Raw genomic sequence first — 12128 nt, forward strand, 5'->3', positions numbered from 1 at the left:
TTCTCTTGAATAGTTTTGGCACCCTTGTCAAAAGTTAATTGGCTATAGACATATGGGTTTATTTCTGGACTCTCAATTCTATTCCCCTGGTGTATCCGTCTACCTTAGGCCAAACTGCTTTGGTTACTGTAGCTTTGTGTAGTAAGTTTCGAAATCAGGAAATTTGAGTCTTCTGACTTTGTTCTTTTCAAGCTTATTTTGGCTATCTGGGGCCCTTTGCACTTCCATTTGAATTTGAGAGATCAACTTTTCCATTTCTGCAAAATAGGCTGTTGGTATTTTGGTAGGGGTGGTGCTCAATTTGTAGATTGCTTTGAGCATTATTGCCATCTTACATTATTAAGTCTTCCTACTCCTGAACATAGGATGTCTTTCCTGTTTTGGTCTCCTTGAATTTCTTTCAGCAATTATTTGTAGTTTTCAGTGTATAAGTCTTTTTATTTTGATAAGAGTTTTATTAAAAATGTAGTTAGCATACAATATTATATTAATTTCAGGTATACATAATAGTTATTCAACCTTTATACACCCAAAGAAGTGAGCCCCATGATAAGTCCAGCAATCGTCTGACACTGTACCACATTATCACAATATTATTGACTGTGTTTCCTATGCTGTATATTACATCCCCATGACTTATTTGTTTCATACCTGGAAATTTGGATCACTTATTGCCCTTCACATTCCTCCCCCTTTTTATTTTTTCAGTTACAGTTGACATTCAATATTATTTTATATTAATTTCAGGTGTACAGCATATATAGACACTTATATAACTTAAAAAATGATTGTCCTGACTAGTCTAATATCCATCTGGCACTATAGTTATTACCATATTATTGACTATTCCCTATACTGTACTTTACACCCCTATGACTATTTTGTAACTACCAATTTGTACTTCTTAATTCCTTCACTTTTTCATACTGCCCCCCAAACCCCTCTCATCTATTACCCCAATAAATCTAATACCCATCTGACACCGTACATTGTTATTACAATATTATTGACTCTAATCCTTATGCTATACCCTACATCCCCATGACTACTTTGTAACAACCAATTTGTACTTCTTAATCCCGTCCTCTTTTTCACCCATTACCCCAACACCAGCTTTCCAGCTGCTGTGCGGGAGGCTTATCCCACAGATCAGGATTTGCTTCATTGGGCTCTGGTGCCTATTGAGACTGCCATTTGTGTGTGCTTCTTGTGGGGCTAATTGAGTGGTGTTCTGCAGTCAACCTCCAAGTATGTTGGTTCTAGTGCTTTTTGGGAGGGGCTATGGTGCAGGCCCAGGTCAGCCACTGCCTGTGAGTGGCTGGGGAGTACCTGGTAGGAGCTACAAAGTGATCCATGGTTGGTTGCTGCTGGTGCTGTACCTCGAGGTGTATGGGAGCCACACTGCAAACCCAGGATGGCTGCTGCCAGTACTGGGTCTGGGGTAGCTCCACAAAAAGCCAGAACACTCTGAGGCCTGCTGCCACCTGCCAGCTCCTGTCAAATTCAGCCACTGATAAAGCCTCCTGTGGTATGCAAGTTGTGTGAGGCAGGGTCTCAATGAGTCAGCAGGGTGGAGCGGTGGAGCTCATTAGTCCAATTGGATTCAGATTTGGCCTGTGGGGGCGGGCTCAGCACAGGAAAGATGGCGCCTACTGGCCGGCTGCAGGAGATGAGGGCCACACAGATGGAAAATGCGGACTGCCTCTCTAGTCGTTGCCCTGAAACTACACAACTCAGTCTCTCCCCATATGTCTCCGATGCCCCCAGAGTCACCATTCCTCCGCTGTAGCCCAAGGTGAGTGCCTGCACGGGCCCTTTTAAGAGAATGTTTGGGTTTCCTGCAGTCTTCCGTCCCACCTGGATGGTCGAAATCCCCACTGTTTTTCACAGCCAGAAGTTGTGCGGGCTCTTCTTCCCAGCACCAGTACTCTGGGCTGGGGAGCTTGGTTTTGGGGGCTGGGGTCCCTTGCTCCTTCATGGGGAACCTCTGCGGCCGAGATATCTCCCAGTTTGCAGCATGGGTATGGGACCAGCCCGTTTCACATCTTCATTCCTACCAGTCTCGACATGGCTTCTTTATATTCTTAGTTATAAAATTTCTGTTCCGCTAGACTTCAGATGGGTCTTCAGGCCTAATTTTTAATAATTTAATTGTAAGTTTGATGTGTTTATGGGATGAAGCAAGCACAGTATTTATCTACTCCGCCATCTTGGATCCACCTCAAGACTTTAATTTTTTTGTTAACTGTATTCTTAAGTATTTTAATAAGAATATCTTCCTATTTTCCTTTTGAGATTGCTCACTGCAGGAATATAGAAGCACAACTAATTTTTGTGTATTGGTCACGTACTCTGCAACTTTGTTAAATTCATTTATTCTATCTAGTAGTTTTCTTGTGGATTATTGGCGTTTTCTTTGCATAGGGTCGTGTCATTTGTGAATAGAGGTAAGTTTATTTCTTCCTTTATAATTATTTCTTTTTCTTGTCTAATTGCCCAGGTTAGAACTTCCAGTACAATGTTTAATAGCAGTAGTCAAAGTGGGCATTCTTGTCTTGTTCCTGATCTTAGGGGAAAGTTTAAGAAAGTTTAACTGTGGATTTTCATAAATGCCCTTTGTCATAGTGAGGAGTTCTCTTCTATTTCTAGTTTTCTTAGTGTTTTTAGCATGGAAAAGTATTAGATTTTGTCAGATGCCTTTTCTGGTTGATTAAGATGATTGTGTGTTGGTTTTTTTTTTTTTTTCTCCCCTCTTCTATCAATGTTGTATAATATATTGATTGATTTTCTGATATTTAACCACCCTTGCATTTCAGGAATAAATACCACTTGGTCATGGTATATAATGCTTTTAATATTCTGTTAGATATAATTTGCTAATATTGTTGAGGATTTTTGTATCTGTATGCATAAGGGATATTGATTTGTAATTTTCTTTGCTTTTGATGTCTTTGTCTGGCTTTAGTATTCAAGTTATGCTGGCCTTATAGAATGAGTTAGGAAGAGTTCCCGCCTTTGTTTGTTTTTTTTTTCCTTAATTTGAGAAGAATTGGTGTTAATCCTTTAGGTAGAACTCAGCATGAAGCCATCTGCTTGGGATATGTGTGTGTGTGTGTGTGTGTATATATATATATATATATGTATATATATATATATATATATATATATATATATATATATATATTTTTTTTTTTTTTTAAGAGGGTTTTGGTTACTATTTAAGTCTTTTTTTTGAGATTTTCTATTTCTTCCTAAGTCAGCTTAGATAATTTGTGTTTCTAAAAATCTGTCTATTTCATTTCAGTTATATAATGTGTTGGAGTACAATTATTCCTAATATTCTTTTACAATCCTTTTGATTTCTATAAAGTCATTTATATAGTCCCCTTTTTTTATTTCTGATTTTAGTTATTTGTTTCTTCTTTCTTTCTTCCTTTGTCAGTCCAGCTGAAAGTTTGTAAATTTTGTTGACATTTTCAAAGAACCAAACTTTTTTTCATTGATTCTATCGCTTTTCTTTTCTCTCTTTTATTTATACCACTGTGATTTTTATTATTCCCTTACTTCTGCTAGCTGTGGGTTTGCTTAGCTCCTCTTTTTTTAGTTCCTTGTGTTGTAAAGTTAGGTCATTGATTTGAGAACTTTCTTTTTTTTTTTAAAGTGTGTTTATGTCTATAAATTTCCCTCTGAGTACTGCTTTCACTGCATCCCATGAGGTTTTTTATTTTTTCCCTCTAGAATCCCCTTTAATAAAACATGGAAAGTGGTGTAACAGGGAAAGGGAGGAGTGAAATATGACCACTTACAATTACAAAACAACATCTGTACATTTCTAGTGCCTGGCAGAGGGGAGGGCTGGCAAGACAATGGCAGAAAAAGACCAGGCCTATTTGTAGAAAGATTATTGTATCCGGACTGGTAGACAAGATAGAACCTTGTGTTCTGAGCCCTTGGGGAAGATATGTGGGTTAGTGTTGCTGCCCTTGCTGTGGTCCATGTACTGCACCAGGGAGGAGATGCTGAGGGCCTGGCCCAGTACTATGAAGTAGGTGTGGTCACTGTTTGCACATGAGCTTTACCTCCTGCTGGCAGAACAGCTTGAGAGTCTGACAACCCTTAATGAAAGTGCTCAAAGAATTTGCTTTTATATTGCAGGTAGCCTGAGGTGAGCAGCTTCAGGTAGACCACCAGGTAGTCTGAGGTGCTCTGGTTGTTGAAAGAGGCCACCATGTCAGCTACTAAGGTCTGCTTCTCACCCTACTTGATGAGGTCCATGAACATGTTGTGGAAATCCTCAGTTGTGAACTTGGCAAAGACTTGGGACACCATGTCTCTTAGCTCTTGGCAGACACAGGCTTGAAGCACTGCAATTCTTTGCTGTCATGCATCAGTGCCTCCAAGTGGGAGAATTTGGAAGCTCAAGAGAAGCAGTTCTCCTCAGGCCTGGTCTTGTGGATGTACAAGTACTTTTTGTGGAGGTCCTTGAGCTTCTGTTGATAGGTATTTTCATCCTCAGCATACTCCTGGTATGAGCTTCAGCCTCTCAGAGACCAGAGGTTTCTACACAGTAGTCTGTTTGCCGAAATTGTTCCTACTGAGCCATGATGGATTTATTATAGGTAAAACAGTTAACATCTTTGGAGCCCAGCCGCCCAGCAGCTCCTATTTCTACTTCATAAATTTTGGTATATTATGCTTTATTAATTTATCTCTAATTATTTTCTAATTGCCTTTGTCATTTCTTCTTTGACCCATTGGTTATTTAAGAATATGTTGTTTAATTTCCACCAATGGTGAATTTTAAAGTTTCTCTATGAAATTGTAACTTCATTGTGAGCAGACAAGATGATTTTTATGATTTAAATCTTTTTAAATTTATTGATGCTTGTTTTGTACTCTGATATATGGTATATCCTGGAGAATATTTCGTGTGAACTTGAGAAAAATCTATGTCCTGATTTGTGGAGGGGAGTATTGTGTATATGTCTGTTAAGTCTAGTGAATTTACAGTATTGTTTAAAATCTCTATTTCCCTATTGATCTTTCCTCTAAATGTCATATCCATTATTATAAGTGGTTTATTGAAGTCTGCAACTAGTATTATATACTGCCTATTTCTTCCTTCAATCCTATTAATGTTTGCTTCATCTATTTTGAGGCTCTGTTGTTTGGTGCGTATGTTTATAATTGTTATATCTTCTTCATGAAACAAAATTTTAATAAACATATAATGTCTTTCTTTGTTTCTTGTGACAGTTTTTAACTTGAAGTTTATTTTGTTTGATATCAGTAGAGCTACTCCATCTCTCTTTTCGTTACTATTTGCATAGATTATCTTTTTTATGTCCTTTTACTTTCAATCTATTTGCGTCTTTGTATCTAAAGTGAATCTCTTGTTGACAACATATAGTTGGATAACTTTTGAATTCATTTTGCCAATCTCTGCCTTTTTATTGGAGAGTTTAATCTAGTTACATTTAAAGTAATTATTGATAAGGAAGGACTTGCTTAAGCCATTCTGCTGTTTGGTTTTTGTACATCTTATGCTTTTTGTACCCCTTTTGCCCCTCATTTTCCCCATTACAGTCTTCCTTGGTGTTTGGTTGATTTTTTCTCTTTTTTTTCTTGGAAATGATCCATTTCATTTCCTTAGATATATGTTTTTTGATATTTTAAAGATATTTCCTTTATGGTAACTATGGAGATTATATTTAACATCCCAAATTTATAACAATCTAGCTAAACTTTATACTAATTTATCTTTAATAACATAGAAAAAATTCTGCTCCTATGTAACATTTTCTTTTAAGCCCCCTTAATGTTATTGTCACAAATTACATCTTTATACATTAAACAATATAGATTAATAATTATTTTTTATACTTTTGTCTTTTAAATCCTACAGGAAATAACAAGTGGAGCTACAAAACAAAAATGCAATAATACTGGACTTTATATTTGCTCATGTATTTACCTTTACTAGAGTTATCTTTATTTCTTCATATGTCTTTGAATTACTATCTAGTGTCCTTTCTAAAGAATTCCCTTTAGAATTTCTTATGGGCCATGTCTAGTGGTAATGAATCCCTGAGATTTTGTTTATCTGGGAATGTCTTAATTTCCTCCTTGTTTTTGAAGGACAGTTTTGCCAGATGTAGCATTCTTGGCTGACAGTTTTTTCTTTCAGCACTTTGAATGTTATTCTGCTATCTTCTGTCTTCCATGATTTCTAATGAGAAATCAACTGTTAATCTTATTGAAGATTCCTTACATGTAATGAGTTGCTTCTCTCTTGCTGCTTTTAAGATTCTCTCTTAGTCTTTGTCTTTTGATAGCTTGATTATAATGTCTCAGTGTACATCTCTTTGAGTTTATCCTGTGGGATTTGTTGAGCTTCATGGATTCATAGATTCATGTCTTTAATCAAATTTGAAAGATTTCAAGCCAAGTGTCTCTTCAAAATTATTTTTACCTTTTTCTTTCTCTCATGCCTCCTAGAGAATACATATGTTGATTTACTTGATGGCATCCCACAAGTTTCTTAGGCTCTGTTCCGTGTTTTCTTTCCCCCTCCACATTTATTTCCTACTCCTCAGACAGGGTGACTTCACTTGTACTATATTAAAGTTCACTGATTCTTTCTTCTTCTGACTGAATTCATCTGTTGAACCCCTTTAGTGAATTTTTTATTTCAGTTATTGTAATTTTCAGCACAAGAATAATTTTGATATCCTTTTATGATTTCTATCTTTTTATTGATATTCTTATTTTGTTTTTTTCTGATTTTCTTTAGTTTGTTGTCCATGTCTTCTTTAAGCTATTTGTATATATTTAAGACAGTTGTTTTCAAGTCTCTATCCCAAATTTTAACTCTTGGACTTCCTCAGAGAAGGTTTCTGTCAATTAACTTTGGTCCTTTGAATGAACCATACTTTCCTGTTTCTTTGTATGCCTTGTGGTTCTTTGTGGAAACTGAACATTTGAATGTCATAATGTAGAAATTCTGGAAATAAGATTGATTTCCGTTCCCTAGGGTTTGATGCCATTTTGATTGCTGAACACTGTAGTAGGTCAATTTCTTAATGACTTTTTCAAACTCTTTTTGCAAAGACTATATTCCTTGTGTGTAGCTACTGAAGTCTGTGTCTCTTAGTTTGTTTTCAGCTAATATTTTGACAGAAGTTTCCTTTAATGCCAGAACTGAACAAATAAGCAAATACCTCTCCCAGTCTTTGCAGATTGGCTCTATGCCAGGGCACTCCTTGAACACTAGTCAAGCTTGCCCTGAGCCTAGCAATCTGCCTGAGGTGAGAGCTTAGTGTAGTCTCAAGTCTGTTTTGAGCGTTCATCATGTCCTGAGCGTGCACATGTTTTCCTAAATTTCCCTGTGTATATGGTTGCTTTTACATGTTCTAATTTACTGAAGATTTTGCTCCCAGGCCTTAGGTGGTCTGTTGTATGTTTTCACTGTAACCTTTTGTGCAGGCATCTGAAGATTATTACTTTGGCTTACAGTGTTTTTGAGCAATGCCAACTGCTTTTATGACCTGAGTTCCTAGTTGGTAAAAGAGATGAGCAACTTTTATCAGTTCTTCAGGTCACTTTTGCTTAGAACAGACAAACACAATCATTTGTGAATAAGCTCAATTCTGCTACCTCATAAGCCTGGGATCAGAGTCTCACAGTGGGAATTTGGACTGCTGATGCTCTAATACCATCACTCTTCTGGGGACAGGATGGGACATAGAAAAGTAAAAATGCCACAGAGCTTTTCTGTTGTCTTCAAGTTGCCATTTTCTTGATTCAACATTCACTTGGTTGCTATAAATGTTTGACTGTTTTCCAGAGTTCTGATAGAGTTGATTCTGACAGTTTCTACTTGTTTCAGTGTTTCTGTGGGGAAATGAGAGCTTAGAGCTGTCTATTCTCCCATTTTGCTGACCACTTATTTTTGGAAAGGTTTAAGAGAATCCTGCAAATTGAGAATTGGAAGAAGCTTCTGAGATCATATAGTCTTGTGGTTTATAATCCTTCTCCCCAGAGCACCAGGGGTTCCATGGAATTCCCCTAGGGTCACCTCAGACTGCTTAAGCCTCTACACTATCACTCTTACCCATCTTCACCTAGAATCTCTCAGAGTTTGTCACCCGTATTTTTATTTTTTTAAATGGTAAGATTTCATGTGAATCAATATATTTTGGCTTAAAATTTTTTTTGAAACCATTGATTCATATTAAGTCCTTAGTTCAGAGCTAAGCAAAGAAGGTTCAGGCTTCTCATTTAAAGTCATTCAGTTTCCCACTACTCAGCTAGGTAGCTGGGCTAAGTCATGTAGGTATGCTTGGCAGAATAATGACTTGGTACCTTTGTTCAACATTTAATTAGAGTGAAAGCTGTGTGCTATGTAGGGAAAGGTAAGAGAAGGAAATTGTGGCAATTTTTAATTCTTTTCTATCATCCTGAACAATCCAGTTCTGGCTCCAAATTTTCATTCTCCTTCAGCACAAGTAGCCCCTGTGGTTCAGCAGACTGAACCTTATTGCAGGACAACTTGTCAGCTATCTATTGATACTCAGTTCTCCTTCCACCATCATCCCAGGGATTAGCAAACCTATTTTTTTCTTACCACATATAATTCTCTCCCCAGAGGATTTAGAAAATAAACTTTTCTCCATCTTGTTACAATTTCAGTTCCAGTTACACACAGTCACTAGCTCTGAATACATAAGAATATTGTATGGTGGTAATAAACCTCTTTTCCCATTTTCACTGTTTTGGAGCAACAGAAAGAAGCTTAAGTGATTATGGAACAAGACATTGGTACCCAGGAAGGACATGATACAACATACATGATATCAAGGTAGACCTAAAGAGAGGCTCTTGAAAAATTTTTTGCTGAGAGAAAACTGCAGTCTTCATTGGATGGATTGCCCTGCAGTTCTTGAAGAGAGTGAGCTGTTCTGATATAGTTAAGCTCTCAGTCTCTCAGAGCCCTAAGATCGTCTTTTGTAGTAATTAAATTATTACATTATTTCTGATTCTGCATATGTCCTATGGATATATGGAATTCTATTTTATATATGTATATATATATATATATGAAATATATATATATATATACACATATATACACATATACACTTACATATAAATATATAATATTTGTACATATATACACACATATTTTTATTAGTTAATTGCATAAAAGTTTGAAAAACATGGTGCTATAACTCAGAAGTTTGTAGGAACAGCAATTTTCAATTCATGTAATATTATATCTAAATAGGAAACAATCAGCTTGGAGGTGTTCTTGCTGACTGGTATATTGACATGATTGTGATACCTCCAGCTGGCTTTTTCACACTGAATGACAATTACACGCATGCCCCATGATACTTGATGCTCACAGAGCATAAAGAGAAAGGAAAACAGTGATCTTAGGTCCATGAGGGAAGGCTATAACCACGGACAAAGTAGGCAAACAGAAACTCAGCTAATTGAAAGGGAGGATAGTTAAAATTTAGCAATGTTGAATTGGGAATAGCATCAATGTCAAAGAGAACTTGAATTTTACTGAGTGATTGAAAAGTAACGTGGCAAATTGTTTCTTTGTCTAAATTTATGGCACCAAAATAAGCCAAGGATTTTTCTCCCCCCTGTGTCTTAAAAAGGGAGCCATTAAATATACAGGTTTGGAATGAGTTTGGATACACGCTATTATTTCCTAAAATCAGAAATATATTTTGCCTTTTTGCTTGTTTTAACTGTGGCGTATAGGGATGTGGCTTTGCATTGACATGAGCCCTGGTGGCTTCTGTTGGAAAGTTCAAAGTATCTAAGTCTCTTTACCACCACATAACTCCTTCACCCACCCACAGTATTAATACTGCTGATTCTTAAGGTAAGGAATAATATGCACCTATAACGTTACTAATAAACAATGAACAGTAACATATTAAAGCAGAAATATTAAAAATCCTCCTTTGCATACTTCTGAGAGGTACCTGGGGGTGTAGTGGAAAGATCTTGGACTGGGAATTCAGAGAGCTTGGATATAAGCCTGCAATCTGCCACTTACCATGTGATTTTGTCAATCACATTTTCTTCTCTTCGCTTCCCCCACTCCCTAATTTGCACTATGGAGACACAGCTTCGGCGTCTAATCCCTGGGTTATTTTGAAATAATATATAGGAAACCATTTGAAAAAAAACACGTTATGCAAATGACGTGCATGGTAATGCTCCAACTAGAAATGAGTCTTTTCAAAAATCATTATTCTTACATCGTATTTTATATATTTTTAAAGACAAAACATGACCAATAACCTGCCATTCTTCCATGAAACAAGTAACATGTAATTACCATTTTCACCTAAATTGACAATGAGGAATAGTGGAAGTAGAAGCCAGAATCAACTAACTTCTATCAACTAACAGAGCTTATGTATGTATGTTGCTTCACACCCCTGAGTCTTTACTTTTTTATTATTCAAATGTAAATACTTTATTTCCAGAGTTCCTTTACCATGATAGGATTGGATAAGTTTTACACTCATGTATCCCTTTGCCTCCCCCAGACCCTCCACTTCTCCTGGCCAACTTTAACAAGTCTTCATGACTCAGCTCAGATGTCAGGTCTTCTAAGAATTCTTCTCTAATTTCGTCTCCCAACACCAGTCTGCTCAGTTAGGTCTCATCTGTGTTATCCTAATACCTTATCCCTACCTACGTCATTGGACTCTGTTATTTGGTTAAAAGGGTTTATGTGTCTTATACCCCAACTACAATCTAAGCCTCTTGAAGATAGGGGGCCTGTGCCATTCATCTGGGGCACTGCATTTAGTAGATTCTTAATAAATGTTTCTTTACTGAGTGAATAAATGAATGAATGGATAATTGAAAGGCCCTTTGAAAAGAATAAAGGGCCAAGTACAATATGGTTTTTCTCAAATGTAACTATAGAAGGAAGAAGCATTTTTCGAGTGAAACACTACTATATTTGGACGCAAGAAGTCAGTTATTGGGCCATTTCTACTAATTTGATGAATAACTCCAGGAAAATCACTTAAGCTTTCTGCACTCAACTTCCCCTCCAAAAATGGGGGAATTTGCATTTGCCTCACTAAGAGGCAAAGATTAGAGCAATTATGTGATGTCTGCTGATTAAAAAAAAATAATATGCATTATTGGGGGATACATTAATATCTCTTCATAATCAAACGCATATCTTACTTTATACTCAAAACATTCCTGAAAATTTTTCTCTAAACAACTTAAAATTAAATAACTTTTTAAATGAAGTGAAAGAGATTTATATTTAAAGAATATTTTTGGTCTATCCCAGTTTTGTAGAGTATGGAATCTTTTTGGAGGGGGAACAATTCTTTCTAATTTGTTTTATAATTTAGAATTTTCTTGTAAGACCAACCTCTTAATGCAGCCCCTTCCTATATCCCTCCGACTGTGTCTCCTCTTTTGGTCATCCAGCTGTTGTTGACTGGCAATGGAGAAAATACCCCACTGACCCACCTTTTTGTCTTTGAGAAGCGGAACTTGTGTTCATGAACACAACCTCTGTCCTGCATATGATAGTTTTCAGAATTGTGGAAAGATATGTGTGTCTGTGAGAAATAAGTAAAGAAGTTTCAAGGTGATGCTTTTAAGAACTGTGGGAAAGGTTCCTAAACTAAGATAAAAGGTACATCTCTTAATAATTCCCTAGAAGAGTGGGGATTTTCTTTCTAGAACAAAAGGGTTTATTTGTTTGTTTGTTTTTAGGAAATTGATTCCAGATAGAGTACCAAATCCAGAGTTAGTTTCTCGAATAATTGTGATGTTACTCACCCCCACTTTATCAGGACACTTCTTGTCCTCACCTGGGCAAGGATGTAATTTAGGCTTTGCTTACTCTCCAATTAAGAATACAAACTACATGGGAGGAGAGTTATCACTTTGTGAGAGGTGTAAATGTCTAACTATTACATTGTTTTGTACACCTGAAAATAATAATAATAATAATATAATAATAACAATGAATACAAACTACATAGTGTTTAGAATTTCCTTGTTATGTAATTGATGTGGAGCTGGACTCCTTCTTAAATATCTTACTATGCTTCTATATGAAA

General features: G+C 36.4%; 1 pseudogene; it reads right to left on the reverse strand.

Annotated features, from left to right (window-relative positions):
• Positions 1-3901: 3901 nt before the first annotated feature.
• The window catches only part of LOC117032793 (ubiquitin thioesterase OTUB1-like), a 28133-nt pseudogene continuing 19906 nt past the window's right edge, over positions 3902-12128 (reverse strand).

This window comes from Rhinolophus ferrumequinum, chromosome 13, assembly GCF_004115265.2.
Source record: "Rhinolophus ferrumequinum isolate MPI-CBG mRhiFer1 chromosome 13, mRhiFer1_v1.p, whole genome shotgun sequence".
NCBI lineage: Eukaryota > Metazoa > Chordata > Mammalia > Chiroptera > Rhinolophidae > Rhinolophus > Rhinolophus ferrumequinum.